The sequence below is a fragment of the Oryx dammah genome, unplaced genomic scaffold (assembly GCF_014754425.2).
Source record: "Oryx dammah isolate SB20612 unplaced genomic scaffold, SCBI_Odam_1.1 HiC_scaffold_12, whole genome shotgun sequence".
NCBI lineage: Eukaryota > Metazoa > Chordata > Mammalia > Artiodactyla > Bovidae > Oryx > Oryx dammah.
The window spans coordinates 17,459,970-17,477,380 of record NW_024070196.1 but is presented as its reverse complement, the minus strand read 5'-3'; the positions used below and the strand labels follow the sequence as shown (position 1 = coordinate 17,477,380).

Sequence of the window (17,411 nt, the reverse complement as noted above, 5' to 3'; positions counted from 1 at the left end):
TTATAGCAAGAAATATGTTTCTTAAAAATAGGGAAATTTTAAGAAAAAGATTCATTTTAAAGAGTCTAACAAGAAAGAAATCACAAACTAAAGAAAAAAGAAGGCTTATAACTATATTAGTAAGTATAATTCTCTTTGCAAACATTTCCTTTCAATTATATGATTTTTAAAAGACTGAAAAAAGACACCCATAATTATTACATAAATGCCATTTTTAATATCAGCTTAGCAAAGGTGTGCATTTTTGTTTCAAAACCAAAAAAAGTCAAGGTGTCAATTTATGATGTTCTTTAAAATTCACACCAAATTAACCAATCTAAATTTTTGAGCCCCAAACCTGTATTTTTGACTACAGTTATTGTGGCTAATTTAAAGAGGACTCTTTGCTCAGTTTGGCAAAAGAAGGTGATAGAGACAAAATAAGTTGACTTTTTTCCCTCCTCTGTTTGAGCAAGAGCTACTCACATATTCACACTTTTTAAAATTTGGGCATGGATATAGCATTCTATGAGTAAGAAGAAAAGAAGAAATGCATAAACTCCAGGAGACAGTGAAGGACAGGGAAGCCTGGTGTGCTGCAGTCCATGGGCTCGCAAAGCGCTGGATATGACTGAGCGATCACAAGAAGAAATGAATAAAGTGAAGCACGGAACTCTTTTCCCCACATCTTTCTCTTTGCCAGTCCTGGATTCTCTGTGTCCATATGTCCCCCGACTTACTGCCCCCACGATTCTGTTTTTCTCTTCAGTTAGGGCACTGAACCTGTCCACAGGTCATTCCACCCCTCCCCTCCCAATTTTAGGATAATTGCATTCTGCACCTTTAAATGCCACGCCAATCACACAGCAGCAACTTCATGGCAACTTCTTTGGAGAAAGCAGGTCAAAGTTTCATATTACAACCATGTGTTGATAAACTAATGCACACGACAGGGCACGACAAAGAGCAGCTATGGCAGGGGCTCATCCTAAACTGTCCACACCACATGCGAAGGCAAAGACCGCTTCCGGTGGGCCGGAGGGGCGGGGTGAAGATTTGACATCGGAAGACAAAATCAGCTTTTCCTGGATGGTTAAGGGGTAAGGAATCTGCCTGTCAAGCAGGAGACTTGTGTTCCATCCCTGGGTAGGGAAGATCCTCTGGAAAAGGAAATCGCTAACCCACTCCAGTATTCTCGCCTGGGAGAATCCCATGGACCAAGGAGCCTGGTGGGCTGCAGACCCTGGGGTTGCAAAGAGTCAGACATGATTTAGCGACTAAACAACAGCAACAACAAGGGCCAGGCTTGAAACAGTTCATTCCAAGGCATGTCACCCTTATCCCTTCCACTTCCACCATTTTCTTGACTCCTGATGGTTTTTTCCTTTCCCATCCATTTTTGCTTCTCTATTTCCTTAAAGCCTTTACATTATCGCAGCTTCTTTTCCTCCTCATCTCAGGCATTTAATCCCCACCCCCATCCTTTTCTGGCTCTCCATCCTAGACTCCCAGCTTGATGAGATACAAATGCGGGCTTCCAATGCTGACAGCTAAGAGCTTAGGGAGGAGAGAGTGCTGAGGTTACCCCCTGCCACTGGGCCAGCCTCATAACAGAGAAGACAGTTTAAACCCCAGGGATGGTAAAAATCATCATCATTATTACCTCTCCAGGCACTGCAGCATTAGACAGAGATTAAGGCTGCCACCTTTGATAAAGAGAAACTCAGAAATTACATAGGTTAGTAACACAGCATCAGCATATAATACCATCTGAGTTATAATGCCATATTGAGTTATAATACCATAACTCAAGCTCTGGTTATCTCACGATAACAACGACAGCAGAGATGAAAACCCAACCAGAAACAGTGGCAGAATCTAGCGATACTGAGCTTCTGTACTAAATCACCCTCTCCTTCAATATTGCCACTAGTTGGGATTATTCTTGCTAGTCTGTTACATTAGAAAATGTTTAAATTGGGCATTTAAAAAAAAGCATAGAGAACAAATGTATGCATACCAAGGGGGAGAGAGGGTGGGTGTGGTGGGGAGAAGAAAGAAAAAGAAAAAAAGTTGGGCATTTAAAAGACATTGGAGCACAAAGACGAAAAAAAGAGAACAGCTGTCCATTATCCTTCCAACATTTACTCACTCTGTGATTTAAATATTTATTCCTCATATGGCCAGTGAGTGTCCAAGAGAAACGTCAGAACACTAGACCTTTAACTCTCCTCTGACAGTCAAAGCTGGGATTGTGTGTATATAATATTATGATAGAAAGAATAAATATTTAAAAGTGAACTAAGTTATTTTTTTCTTATAGACTACCACAGAGAACAAAAAGTTTCACACTAGTTCAGATTCTGAGAAAGTCTATAACTGTATGTGAGGGGCTAAAAATTTATCAGGGGATAGACAACAAACCCAGCAAGCCCGACACAATACTTTTGCTGAAATTTTGTGATATTAAATTTTGATTCAAATAAGTAATCCGTTGGCAAAGGCTTCGCAATATTGGTTATACAAAGATTTTCAGTGAATGACTATGTCGAAGTGGAATTTAAATTAAATTTTATAATAATCCCGTAGTAGTGGCATGGAAACTTTTCTTCATAAATTTTCATCTTTCATAGGGTTAGTCATCATGATATTTTGGAAATGACAAGTTTCCTCAAAACTGCCTTCCACCATCTTTACTTGCCAAGACATATCTGAAAAGTTTCTTCTTTCACAAAGATTTGCCTTCTCTCCCAATTAGGTGATCTCTCCAACCTCTGAACTGAGCTCAAATTCTCTTCGGGGTCTATTTCCGGCTCCACTTTATCCCCACTCCCATGCCTTTCTGGAAGCAACTATATCAGCAACTAGAACTAACTTTGCAACCTCTGCTCTGGCTGACTGGCCAAGTGCCTTCTGCAGTGGCAAATACTAAATAAATAAAAACTGTCCAGTGGAAATGTGGAAGTTTGGATCCTAACTCTAGCTCTGTTTCAGATTTGCCTTAGCTTTGAACTAGATCTCACTTCCCCCACCCTACAAACAGAACAGTCATAACTCCAGGGGTTTCCATCAATGGAGATGGTTCTAAGTATTTCATTCAACACACTCACTTTCAAAGATAAGACAAGGGAAGCTTGAAGAGGTTAAGTGTCCCTTTTATCAGAGTCGGTGGTAAATTCAGACAAAACTGCAAGGAGCTGCTCTAGATTACTTTTGCAGCAGAAGACCTGGTCTTGGAATTGCTTAGACTTCTTCCCAGGTGGCTCCAGTGGTAAAGAACCCACCTGCCAATGCAGGGGACATAAGAGATGCAGGTTTGATCCCAGGGTCAGATCCCCTGGACGAGGGCAGGGCAACCCACACCAGTTCTCTTGGCTAGAGAATCCCATGGACAGAGAAGCTTGGTGGGCTACAGTCCACAGGGTTGCAAACAATCAGACACGACTGAAGCAATTTAGCACACATGCACACTAGCATTGAATGCAGAATGAGTTTAATCTGAATGAAAATTTCAGACATGAAATTATTCTGTTCTCGGGGAGATTGAAATTGTCAACTAGTTACAGTTAGAGCAGAGATTTAAAATCATCTTACTTCAGGACTTCCCTGGTGGTCTAGCGGTTAAGAATTCACTTCCAATGCAGTGGACAGGAGTTCGACCTCCTGTTGGGGAACTAAGATCCCACATGCCACAGAGCAATTAAACCTGTGCAATGGCAACCAGAGAGCCCATGAGTTCTAGAAACCCATGCGCCACAAGAAGAGAAGCCTGTGAGTCACAACTAGAGAAAGCCCGTGTGCTGTAATGATCCAGTGAAGTCAACATCTAAATAAAATAAAATAATCTCACTTCTCCATTCAGTTCCTCACCAAGCCTCAGCAAGCTCAAAGTCCTTTGACTATAAAAGCTGTTAGTCATTTGAGAATAATGTCTATTGCACATTACACAAAAGTAAGAGTACTAGACTCACACACACGGTAAATGGGTATAATCTTACTGAAGCACATTTAGCCAGATGTTATAAAAGACTTTGAATATGTGAATCCTCTTCAACCTGTCAAATTTGCCTCTAAAAATTTATTTTAAGGAAAATTCACTAGAGATCTAGAAATATGATCAATTTGTATGCTTCTTTCTTTACACTTGGGGAGACATTCCAAGATTTCTTACAATGAATTTATGTCATTTCTGTCGTTGAATTAAAAAAAAAAAAAACTCTCATAAAGAATGAAGTGATGGAACTGGTTACTGACCCTCCAAGGTCACTTTTAGCTCTCTCAGGCTGTGCTTGATGGTTTCTTCCTGATCAAAATGTTATAGAAAGCAAAGAGGTCACCAACTTGTAACTGTGAACAGGTGTTTGGAACACTAGTTGGTGTTTGAATTTTTGAAAAGCTACAGAAGCACAAGGATCCAGCTGAAACTCTTCTTCTCACATGGATTTCACACAATCAATAGGCCTAAAAATACTCACTGAACGCAACCTATGACCCGCATGGCACTGTGAGCACTATAGAAACACACCTCATGAGCATTGCCTTGCTCCTCATGACTCTATCTCTGCCTTGAAGCAATGATATGTTGTTACTTGCTCAGTCGTGTCCAATTCTTTGCGACCCCATGAACTGTAGCCTCCCAGGCTCCTCTGTCCATGGAATCCTCCAGACAAGAATATACAGGAGTGGGTTGCCATGCCCTTCTCCAGGGGATCTTCCTGAACCAGGGATTGAACCTGGGTCTCCTGCACAGCAGGCAGATTCTTTGCTGTCTGAGCCGCCAGGGAATCACCAAACAATGACATAAACCCATGAAAAGATGACCGTGAATGAAAGGCACAATAAATTTCCAAATACAAAATGGAGGAATTTAGAAAAGGGAGACACTCAGGCAGAACTATCATTTGGATTTTTCCATAAGATGTTATAGAAAACCCAGACAAACTTTTTGGTCAGACCGATATATGATACAGACAGGCTTTGCAGAGCAGGAAGGATTCAAGCCTCAAAAAAGAGATGGAGGCAATGTCTGGGAAAGGGCCGACCTAGGAGGTACAGTGAAATAAATAAAGGTGTTCAGGAAAGAGACATATGGGCACCAAAAGGGAGACGGGGGGGGGGGGGGGAGGAGAAACAAATTAGGAATATGAAATTAACAGATGCAAACTACTATACATAAAATAGACAGGCAACAAGGATTTACCATCTAGCACAGGGAGTTATATTCAATATCTTCTAATACCTATAATGGAATATAGTCTGAAAATACATATATAACCGAATCCCTCTGCTGTACATCTGAAACTAATGTGTTATTGTAAGTCAATTATACTTAAAACTTCAGAAAGGTATACAGTGCCTCGAGTTCATCAGACATTTCAGAAGTTTCAGGATGGACTTAAAACCCAGTGGCACAGAGAGAGAGCCCTTCCCAATCTCACCCAAACCTCTAGCCTCAGTGCTCCCCACTGAACTGAATTTCCTTCCAGTTTTGGTTCCTTGCCTTGCCACATGCTGTTCCCTCTGTCTTCCTTATTTCTTTACCTGTAAATTCCTATGTATTTTAAAGTCCAGTCCAAATGTCAGCTGCCTTGTGAAGCCTTCCCCTCGTTGTTCACACTGTTCGTGACACCATCATGCTTTTATTATTGCTTCTTTCTATAAAGAACCATGATGACTCTGTTTAGGATTCTGCCACCCACTTTTGACAATGAACTCCACCGCACAAGGGATGATGCAGTACTTTATTTCCCAGACTTTGTATTATTAGTCTTGAGGAGAATGTCAAAAGCATTTTTTGCCAAAAGAGTAAGTGAAAGAATGAGTAAATATAAGTAACAGGGAAGAGTGGAGGACAGGGCGAAAAAGGTTTTACTGGTTTTGAGGGGTAGACTATGACTATGAGTCAGAGGGAAAGGCTGACTGGGTCCCGCTGGCAGGGTACCTTGAGTCTCTAATGACATTCAACCATCAGTGAGCAAACACTCACTGGGGGTCTATTTTGTGCAAGATACTGTATGAGGAATGCCGCACAGTGCTGAAGAGCACTGAGGACCCGGACTGAAAGCAGCGCTGATGCCTCCTGGCTCTGTGACCCTGGATAAGTCACCTAATCTCTCCTGGTGTCAACTTCCAGGTATGTGAAATGGGTAGGATGAGAGTGCCCCATCACGCAGGGTCGTGAGGAGGAGTCAATCATTTACGGGTGAGAAGGTGTCAGTGGGGCGCGTTGGCCAGACACTGAGCATAAGATGGAACAGTGTCTGCCTGTGTTACGCAGGGACAGAAGACTTCAAAAACTTTCTACACTTCTTATTTTTAAACCTTCATGAGACAGATGAAATGATTTACCTGCTTTTGAAAGCACAGCTGCCTGAATATAAATTGTTTTTTTGATCACTAATCATCTTACAATGGGTCTCTCAGAGTCATCCTTATATACAGCTCTTCCCACAGAGAGAGAGAGAGAGAGAGAGAGAGAGAGTGTGTGTGTGTGCATGCACGCACGCACTCAGTCAGGATTGCAGCCCACCAGGCTCCTCTGTTCATGGAATTCTCTGGGCAAGAATACTGGAGTGGGTTGCCATTCTCTTCTCCGAGGCATCTTCCTGATCCAGCGATTGAACCTCCATCACCTGCCTCAGCAGGTGAGTTCTTTACCACTGCAACAGCTGGAAAGCCCTTCTTCTCCCAGTGCAAATAACAACAGCTTTGTATAGCACCCGAATGTTCGTGAGATGCCTTTCACAAGAACCCTGAGAGGCAAGCCAGCCAAGCATCATGACTGAGGTCAGGCGGGGACCCAGAGTTTCCATGTGCTTGCCAGAGCTCCTGCTTCTTACCCAGTGGCCTCATGGAAGAGAAAGGACTGAACACAGCCTGGTCTCAAGCCACAAACTAGAAATCCATTCCTTATAGAAGAACAGCTGATGTGTGATAATACGGTTGTGATTTGACTTACACAGGAACTTTTGACCAAAAAAGTCAACCTTTACAAATGTTGAGGTTTTATTGTTCAATGTTCAAACATCTATGAATTCAACTACTCAATAACTGAACAAAGTTCTGTTTTGCTTTGGATTTAAAGGTCTGTATAGTCAAAGTTATGGTTTTTTCCAGAGAGTTGGACCATAAAGAAAGCTGAGCCCCAAAGAATTGATGTTTTTGAATTGTGGTGCTGGAGAAAACTCTTGAAAGGCCCCTGGACAGCAAGATCAAGCCAGTCAATCCTAAAGGAAATCAATCCTGAATAACCCTGATTTTAATAATAAAATCAACCGTGAATCAACCCTGAATTGGAAGGACTGATGCCGAAGCTGAAGCTCCAATACTTTGGCCACCTGATGTGAAGAGCCGATTCATTGGAAAAGACCCTGATGCTGGGAAAGATTGGAGGCAGGAGGAGAAAGGGACAACAGAGGATGAGGCAGTTGGACGGCATCACCGACTCAATGGACATGAGTTTGAGCAGGCTCCGGGAGAAAGCGAAGGTCAAGAAAGCCTGGAGTGCTGCCATCCATGGGGTTTCAAAGAGTGAGACACAACTTAGCGACTGAACAATAAGATTTAAAAAGGCATTGCTATGAATACTATTTGGTTGTAGGTGACGCCCTCCTTGTCTGATTTCAGGAAATTTCACTTAATGATATACAGCCAAATCAAGAAATGGTGGGGGTTCTTTATGGGTAGAAGGCAGGGAAGTGTTCACAAAGCCCACTGGAAGGCAGTTTATCAGAAACAAGTCAAAATGTGTTTAGCTGTTCAACAATATAAGTCCAGGAAGATTTAAGGTTAAAGCCTCAGAGATGAAGGGTCCATGCTCCAAATGATTGAGATCAATACAGTCATTTTCTGAGCTGAAGTTTGAACTCAAGACCAGGTTTTCTTTCCTGTTTTTATCTAATAGCACCACTAATGAAGTCATCACTTAATAAAATACAGTTTTTAAGAGATAAACTGTGTCTTTACCTCTAGGGAATATACGAAGTCTTTCCCTTAAAATGCTAATAGAACAATAAAGTGAAAGAGTTAGTCACTCAGTCGTGTGCAACTCTGCAATCCCATAGACTGCAGCCCACCTGGCTCCTCTGGCCATGGAATTCTCCAGGCACGAATACTGGAGTGAGTTGCCATTCCCTTCTCCAGCAGATCTTCTTGACCCAGGGATTGAACCCAGGTCTCCTGCACTGTAGACAGATTCTTTACCATCTGCGCCACCAGGGGAGCCCAGTAGAACAACAAAGTTTAACACCAAATTGTTCCATTTAAGGTTGAGGGATAAACCTTTAGTTTATTTCTTTTCAGAACTTGCCGTTTACTTTCTTTCCCCCATTCTCACCACTGTTATTTTTTATTTTTTAAATTGAAGTGTAGTTGATCTACAATGTTGTTTGTTTCAGGTGTACAGCAGAGTGATTCAGATATATGTTTCTGAAAATATATATATGTTAAATATGTATCTGCCATACATGTGCTCCTTTTCAGATTCGTTTTCATTATAGGGTGTCATGGGAGCTTGAGTACAGTCCCCTGCGCTATATGGTAGGTCCATGTTGTGTCTCTGTTCATCTCAAACTCCTAATTTATCTCCTCATTCCCCTTTGGTAACCGCAAGTTTGTTTTCTATGCATTGCTGTTCATTTTTTTGTTAGAGGTTTTCCCTGCTGTCCTTCTCATTGAGGAGCTCACAGATCTAACAGCAGAGCTGGGAACGGAGGAAGATGAACTCAAACCAGAAACAAATCATATCTCCAACAGGAAATGGCTTGTAAGGGAAAGTACAGATCAGGACATATTTCTTTTCTAAATGGCTTGCTATACCATAGCCTTATGCTGTTCATAGTGTTTCTGCTTACATACCCTGCCGGTCAAGGTTTTCATTAAGTACCAAGCGTGTGTGTTTTTCTAATGCATTTGAGGCCCACTCTGCCACAGCATGTGCTAATGTGAGGCCAAGAGGAGAAGCTACCAATTGCCCAGGTTGCAGCCTGCAGTACAGGTGGATACAGCAGTCAGGGAGAGGGCTGCAGAGACCTCAGTCACCCAACAGGCAGGAATGTGTGTATTTATGGACTGCAGCTGCATTGTCAGGGCATACTACATGGAGGATGAAAGAGCTACAGCAATTCCAAACCTGCTGCTGCTGCTGCTGCTAAGTCGCTTCAGTCGTGTCCGACTCTTAGCAACCCCATGGACTGTAGCTTACCAGGCTCCTCCGTCCATGGGAGTTTCCAGACAAGAGTCCTGGAGTGGGTTGCCATTGCCTTCTCCGAATTCCAAACCTACCCATCTTGAAATGGCTATGCTGCTGCTGTGCCACACAATGACCCTTTCAAGATGGCACCTTGGTCTCAGCCCCTTCCACTGTTCAGTAAAGACTGCATGGCACACCCCTGATCCCACGACAGCCACAGCAGCAGGATCTCCTTGGGCAGAAGGACAGAGATGCTGAGAAGGAACGGGTCCCATTTCCTGCCTCAAACACACTTTCAGCCTTCCTCTTCCCACGCCAAGGGAACTAGCCTTTCTTCCTCTCCGTTTTTAATAGTCACACAAGGATAATTTACTTAAAAGTTGTTAGGTTACAAAAATAATCATGCTCCCCTCTTTCATTTCTTTTCCTGGCAGTTGGTCCCCTAGAGCTGATCTCGAGAGTCAAACCCTTGGTGTGTATCTTAAAGCATCTAAGAATGGGGACGGGGATGTGGAAGGGGCTAGTCTAAGGCTACAAAGCTTCAATATGCAAGATGAATTAATTCTGAAGATGAACTGCACAAGGGGCCTAGAATGAACAATGCTGAATTGCATACCTGTTTGCAAGAGGGTAGATCGTATGTCGTGTTCGAACCTTGGAGGGAAAAAAGTTAATCTTTTAAAAAATAAAGGGGGCAGGAGGAAAATTTTGGAGGGGATGGGGAAGTTGAAGGTCTTGATTGTGGTGATGATATCATAGGTGTATGTGTACCTCCAAACTCAGCAAGTTGCATACATTAAATGCAGAAATGTTTTAGGCTGTCAGTCAGACCTCAATAAAGTGGCTTTAAAGGGAAAAAAACAGCAAAGAAGAGCCATGGAAGGCAACAAGGCTCAAGAGTACGACGTGCTAGAGCTAGTGTTAGTCCCTCAGTCGTGTCCAACTCTCTGCAGCCTCATGGACAGTAGCCCGCCAGGTTCCTCTGTCCATGGAATTCTCCAGGCAAGAGTACTGGACGGGGGTGCCATTCCCTTCTCCTGGGGATCTTCCCGGCCTAAGGGTTGAACCCAGGTCTCTTGCACTGCGGGGAGATTCTTTATCGTCTGAGCCAGCAGGGAAGCCCGTACAATGTGCTTTATGCTGCAATTACAGCCCTTCTCCTGAGCCCCACTATCTTCCTTCCCAACATGGACTGACACTGGCGTCAACCACAAAGCTTTATATCATACCAATATGGGCACAAGTTGGTCCCAAGCAGAAGTTGACATCGTAGCGGCCCTACCTGGGGGGAGATCGAAGTAGAAGACATTGGATTATTTCACTGGTATCCCTTACTCTGCTGCTGATTAGGTAACACAATTCAGTACATTACCTGGAAAATGAGGTGCTAAGAACCCCAATTATTCTTCCTCTGGAACATCTTAAAAATCAAGGCTGTTTACCATGAAGTCCTAGAAATGCTTTCTGACCCTCTGCTTTTTTTTTTTTTTTACAAAAATTAAATAAGACTAAAACGTGAGGAAGAAGTTTCCTGACTTAGTTTGCACGTGAATCCTTACCACATGAAGATCACTCCGTTCTGAAACCAGAGTTGGCGCTTTAACCAGAGATTTCGATAAATCAGCTAGAAAGAAACGGCCTCCATTGAAATGACTAAGCAAGTGACCTGAATGTTATTTTCTCTCAATAGCCTGAGCAATATAAAAAGAAAACGAATCCGAAAAGGAAATCTGAGTAATGCCAGGTGTCTACAAGGCTGTGTCTGAGTAAGCGCGCCTCTCCCTGTGGCATGACTTGAGAGGCCTGCAGCTTCAGTTCTGAACAGCCGCTCCGTCTCCCTCCGCACAAAGCAAAGCAGCAATAGCTTCCTGCTAACCAGACAGCCCAGCTCTCCAGGTTTGAAACACACCCAGAAACTCACCCTTCTTCAGTAAGACAAGGCCCAGTGAGCTTAGGGGTGACCCAACGCACATGGATTCCAGGACATTTCAAACTACTTTTCAGAAAACCATTTCATTTAACAAACTCTAGGCAGGCACCCTGACTTGACATCACCTGTAAGGGCCTTTTGTCTCAGGGCGGCGCCGCTCTGCCGGATCGGGCTCTCTTTGAGGGGATAATTGGTTTGGCTGTCCATTCCACCCATCAGGTGATAGAAAACTATCAATCAGGCTAAATGCAATGTGAGAGAAGTCTCTTTAGCCAATTAGTCAGTAATGAGAACATTAGCCGCGGTATCTTCTGCAAAGGGCACCTTAGCCATTCCACTGGAGTCTGAGAAGATGACAGTCTCTGTGTGATTAATAAAGATCACAGGATGCTTCAGAAATTCTATGCGGTGAAGAAGAAAATCAGAGGGCAATGCACTCGGAAGCGCTAGATGTCTTCTATGCCAACAGTGCTCTATGCGAAAACACGAGAAACACAGAACCAAAAGACTTCAGAGCTGGAAGCGACCTTGGACATAATTTGATCCAACTCCCTGGTTTTACAGATAAGGCAGGGAACAAAATGACTCATCCAAGGTCACACAGCTGACTGGCAGAGGTGTACCCCCTCAGTGCTCTAAATAAAAAATTTAAGAATGTTGAAAACAAGTAAATCAAAGACAATACAACCTACACAAGGCTTCCGATTTTTTTTTTTTTTAATTTTAGCCGACCCTCCCCCAGGTCATACAGAGGTGAGGTGGAGGCGAGTCCTTCGCGCTGTCCTCCCATTCCATATGGGTGACCCAGGTAAAGAGCACCTAAGGTAGAGATACACTCACTCCACCACCAACAAACATCCTCCCAGAAATGCAAGATGCCCTACCCCTGACAACCCTGATATCTTGATATCCATCTTTTGTCTCTGCTGGGGGCAAGGATCTTGCATTTTACTTCCTGGACTTCCTAGGGCTAAGCACAATGACTTCACATGGTATCCTGAGAAAGAATCCTATGTATTTAGAGCAATGACTTCTAAGCCATACTATCTGAGTCCATTAACACCAGTTCAGCCACCAACTAGATGTGTGGCCTTGGGCAAGCACTGCACACCCTGTACCTCAGTTTCCCAATCTATAAAACGGGGGATAATACTACCTACCCTTCAGGATTGTTATCAGGAGTAAAGGAATTAGTCCATACAAAACACAAAGAACTGACGCGGTGCAAGCTCCACTATTATTTTCGAAGGTGCTCCTGGGATGGCAGCTGCGGTAACCTCTGTGTGTATAGGAATCACGCTGTGGTAAATTAGACCAAAGTAAATTCCATAACCTTCTTTAGGATGATGGCTGAGGGCATGATGGAAAGAAGAGTTACATTCCCAAGGCAGAGCCAAGGTGGGGCTGGTGCGATTGAGACAGCTACCTGTCAAAGCATCACTGCAGCTTTGGATGATGATGCCATAACATCTGACCTGCCTGGGGAGAATCTGTGTATCCACTCACTCCTGCAGCTCACTAGCCAAGGGGCCCTGTTTCAGGTGATCTTTCATGATGAGCTTGACTCTGGAGCACTCAAGAGGTCTGAGAGTCCCAACACACCTTGGTCAGAAACATTCCCCTTCGTGGAGTCTCCAGGGCCTGACCTTGGAGGTGATGTCACCTCTTCCATGAGGCTTCCTTCACCTGCTCCTCTGATTGGCCCCCCGCCCTGCACTCATCACACTGCACTGTCACTGTGGGCTGGCTGCCGTAACTTTCCATTTCTGATTTTCCTACTCCCCAGGAGTGCTTCCTGAACTCAAGGTCAGGCAAGAACTTGACAAAAGGGCCCCTTCCCTGGATTGGCCCAGTGTCACCGACACCCAGGACCAACAGCTACTCTGATCTGCAGTGCTAACGCACTGTCAGAAAATGCATCTGAGACTTCTCTTTTATCTTTTCACAGCAGAGCAACTCTACTGTCGCACCTACCAACACTGCCCCCTCCCCCAAAAGAAAAAGAAGACACACAGGAGAGCAAAGGAAACCTCTTCTGCCACTGCTGGGGTACGGAGAGAAACCACAAACACACTCAGACGCTCACAGAAGCTAAACAGGAGAAGTAGGGAGAGGGAGCACATGGAGACACAGGTGGACGCACACGAGACGCACACGCGCGTGCAGACTGAATGTTTAGGACAGGAAGGGCAAAGGGAGGGACGCCCCCTGACTTCTGACTCCCTCTCTTTATAGAGTATGAATGTTGCCGTTTAGTCGCCAAGTTGTGTCCTCTTTCTTTTGCAACCCCATGGTCTGTACCCCACCAGGCTCCTCTGTCCGTGGGGTAAGAATATTGGAATGGGTTGCCATTTCCTCCTCCAGGGATCTTCCTGACCCAGGGATTGAACCGTCATCTCCTGCAATGCAGGTGGATTCTTTACCACTGAGCCACCAGGAAAACCTACAGAGTATGAATCTGGAGTCTCACATGAGAAGAACCAAGGGAGAAGAAGAGGGAGGGAGTGGGGAGGGAGAGAGAGCTGCCTTCTCATTCCCACTTCTAGACCATCATGGTGTTGAAGACGTCTGCAATCATCTGAATGAATGAGCTGACATGTGGATAGGAGTCAAAGAAATGTATCTTGACTTGGGAGACATTTCAAAACTCCCAAGAGCAAGGTATGCCTCGTGTGCTTCTCAACCACTACATACAATTCACAGAAGGAATTCATCTCCAGGTGGAAGAGATGGCACTTCATCTCAGGTGGCCCTTCCGCATGAATGTGCACAATTCATGAGCCCCATTCTCTCCCATGCAAGGTGAATACAGCTGACATCATGAAATTAAAAGACGCTTACTCCTTGGAAGAGAAGTTATGATCAACCTAGATAGCATATTGAAAAGCAGAGACATTACTTTGCCAACAAAGGTCCGTCTAGTCAAGGCTGTGGTTTTCCCAGTGGTCATGTATGGATGTGAGAGTTGGACTGTGAAGAAAGCTGAGCGCCAAAGAATTGATGTTTTTGAACTGTGGTGTTGGAGAAGACTCTTGAGAGTCCCTTGGACTGCAAGGAGATCCAACCAGTCCATTCTAAAGGAGATCAGCCCTGGGATTTCTTTGGAAAGAATGATGCTAAAGCTGAAACTCCAGTACTTTGGCCATGTCATGCGAAGAGTTGACTCATTGGAAAAGACTCATGAGATGGCTAGATGGCATCACTGACTCAATGGATGTGAGTCTGAGTGAACTCCAGGAGTTGGTGATGGACAGGGAGGCCCGGCGTTCTGCAATTCATGGGGTCACAAAGAGTCGGACATGACTGAGCGACTGAACTGAACTGAATGTGTCCAGCCCTCCTTCCTCTAACCTCTGGGTACCATATGACATCTAATATGATGTTCAACAGGAATTAGAAACTCCAATGCCCACCCCCTCAAAAAAAAAAAAAAAAAACAACCAACCAACCAACCATACACAGGGTAAAGTGCTTAACAAAAGGACAACATAATTTGGTGAAAAATGCAAATGTTAAACTACACACAGAGTAATTGCCATATTTATGTCTTTCATGCTGACCTCATCTTGCCAGAGTATGGGAATCAGTGTCAGGAATGAACCTTTCACTGATTTAAATAGGATTCAAATATATATATTATACATAATAACAGTCTTCTTCCACTATTACATAAACATAAAATATTACCCTCCTTCCATTCTGGAGACGTTATGACAATCTGAGCTAATACATTTAATTCAACTCAAGTCCCCGAGAGAACAGAACTACAATTACTATTTAGCAAGTATTGGATCTGTTCTGCTTGCCTCCGAATGCATTCCATGAAACTTTCATGGAATCACTGTTGTATGACACTGAATATTTTTTAAACTTTTATACTCCTGATGTTTAAAATAAGACTTTATTTTCTTTAGGTAGGAGTTAATGTCCAATAATATGCAAGCATTTCTATATAGATACATACTGACTTACCTTAATTATAGAGAGGCAAATTACACTGGGGAGAAAGTCTTGAAGCACCAACTATGAATGAACATGGTTATACACCTACTACTTGGAACTACACCTTTAGGTTCCATGAAGTGGGGCAGAGGTAGGAATGATGATAAAAAAAAAAAAAAAAAAAAAGAGGCAGGAAGAAGGAGAACAGAAAAAACAGAAGAGAAGGAGAGGGAGCAAGGTAGGTACATAACTATTCAAAACTGGAGAAATGGAATTAAATCCATCACTCTTCCCTCAAACAATCAAAGGTGTGATCTCACCTCTGCTGCTGCTGCTGCTAAGTTGCTTCAGTCATGTCTGACTCTGTGCGACCCCAGAGACGGCAGTCCACCAGGCCCCCCCGTCCCTGGGATTCTCCCGGCAAGAACACTGGAGTGGGTTGCCATTTCCTTCTCCAATGCATGAAAGTGAAAAGTGAAAGTGAAGTCGCTCAGTCATGTCTGACTCTTCGAGACTCCATGGACTGCAACCTACCAGGCTCCTCCGTCCATGGGATTTTCCAGGCAAGAATACTGGACTGGGGTGCCATTGCCTTCTCCGGATCTCACCTCTAGCACTGTTTAAAATGGGAGAACATTTTTCAAAATGATTCAGACAATGAGATAAGCAAAGAAAAACCAAACTAGGATTTAAAGGGAATGTTGCAATTCCATCATCCAGGGAGGGTATTTCATGAGAGACCTCTAACTAGAGGATATCTCAGTGAGACTAAGTGGGTAGACATCTCTCATTCATGAGATAAATGAATATGACAGCTAACCTTGACCAAGGTCTTACTAAGTGAAAGGTGCTGACCCGAGGTCATATTAACTCACTGAATCCTCAGAAAGCTCCGGGGAAGTGGAGCTTCCCATTATTATATTAATATACTATTAACTATTATTATTCACATTTTACTAGTAACAAGTAAGGAGCACACCCAAATCACACAGCCAGGAAATGGAAGAGCTGGGATTCAAACCCAGTGGTCTAACGACAGATCCAGCACTATTACCCATTTTGTGACGGAGGGAGGGAATGAATGAATGAATGCAAAAGTCATGCCAATGGTCCCTAACCTGTGGCTTTAATGGCTGCTGGCAGGGCTTGTCAGTACCACAAACAGTTGCCTTCTAAACATGGGTCACCGAAATCATGCCTCACACACTCCCCCACCACATCCCCATCCCGACCTGGGCCTCCTTTTTCAAAGGGGCAAAGTCAGAAGGAAGGTTGACGTCTCCCTTGTCTGACCCTGTACTTGAGGAACGCGCGACAAGGCAGAGCCTCACGCAAGAGTGACTGAGGGGCTTCCTGTGGGCTCCACGGCACTTCCTGCTGGAGAACAGAGCTGGGTCCTTGTGCTCTGGCAACATCCCAAGCGGGCACACAACTTCACACACAGTCTGAAGTTTCAGTTAGCGGCAGGGCATCCACTTCCTGTTCCACACTGTTGAGCAACAATCGTGTACCTCACGGCCCTGAGGTGTCTCCATTTGCATGGTGAAGACCTTGAGAGGCTCATAAACAGGTCTCCCTCGACATGGGGACGATGAGATAAAAGCTTCAAATTCTGGACCGTCCCAAGCCCCACCAGAACACTAAGCATATGACGATTTGAACACGACACGCGTGTTTTAATGCGTTTTCCCCTTTCACTCTGCTTTTCACCCCTCTTCTCTTTATCTCTTGAGTCTCCATCTATGGAGGCCAATAGGAGACATTTCTAGACTCATTTACCTTTAGCTCTGGTCAACTTTCAGATCCCATGCAGCATTCTTTTCCTTACTCAGCTTCAACTTTGTTTCCTTTGAGAAATGTGCTGCTTCAAAAGTCCTGATTTGGGGGCCTTCCTTGGTGGCTCAGAGGTAAAGAATCCGCCAGCCAATGCAAAAGATGTGGGTTCAATCCTTGTTCCAGGAAGATCTCACCTGCTGCAGAGCAACTAAGCCAACTATGGAAGCCCTTGCACCCTAGAGCCTGTGTTTCACTACAAGAGAGACCACGGCAGTAAGTCAGAGCACCCAAACTAGAGAGTAGCCCCCACTTGCCACAACTAGAGAAAAAGCCTGCTCAACAGCAAAGACCCAGCACAGCCAAAAATAAATAAATAAATGATTTTTTGAAATAGATAAACAAAAGAGGTTTAAAAAAAAAAAAAAGAAAAAAGTCCTGATTTTTAGCTTATAAGAATGCTGAGGAAGAGGCCCCCAGAAGACAATACTGTAACATTTTCCAAACAGTCATCTGGGGGATTTGTGACCTTACAAAAATTTCTGGTGGTTTTTGACATCCAACTTCCTTCCTTCTGTGAACTCTCTCCCTCTCCCC

General features: G+C 43.9%; 1 protein-coding gene and 1 long non-coding RNA gene across 2 annotated transcripts in view; both read right to left on the bottom strand.

Moving 5' to 3' along the window:
* MAML3 (mastermind like transcriptional coactivator 3) overlaps nt 1–17,411 on the bottom strand; it is a 451,078-nt gene that overhangs the window by 323,222 nt on the left and 110,445 nt on the right. The gene's annotated exons all lie outside the window — the stretch shown is intronic.
* LOC120870917 lies at nt 10,576–16,129 on the bottom strand. Its single transcript, XR_005722894.1, has 2 exons — nt 15,650–16,129; nt 10,576–15,361 (listed from the first exon to the last, which is right to left on the bottom strand). It is a non-coding gene; the product is annotated as an uncharacterized LOC120870917 (long non-coding RNA).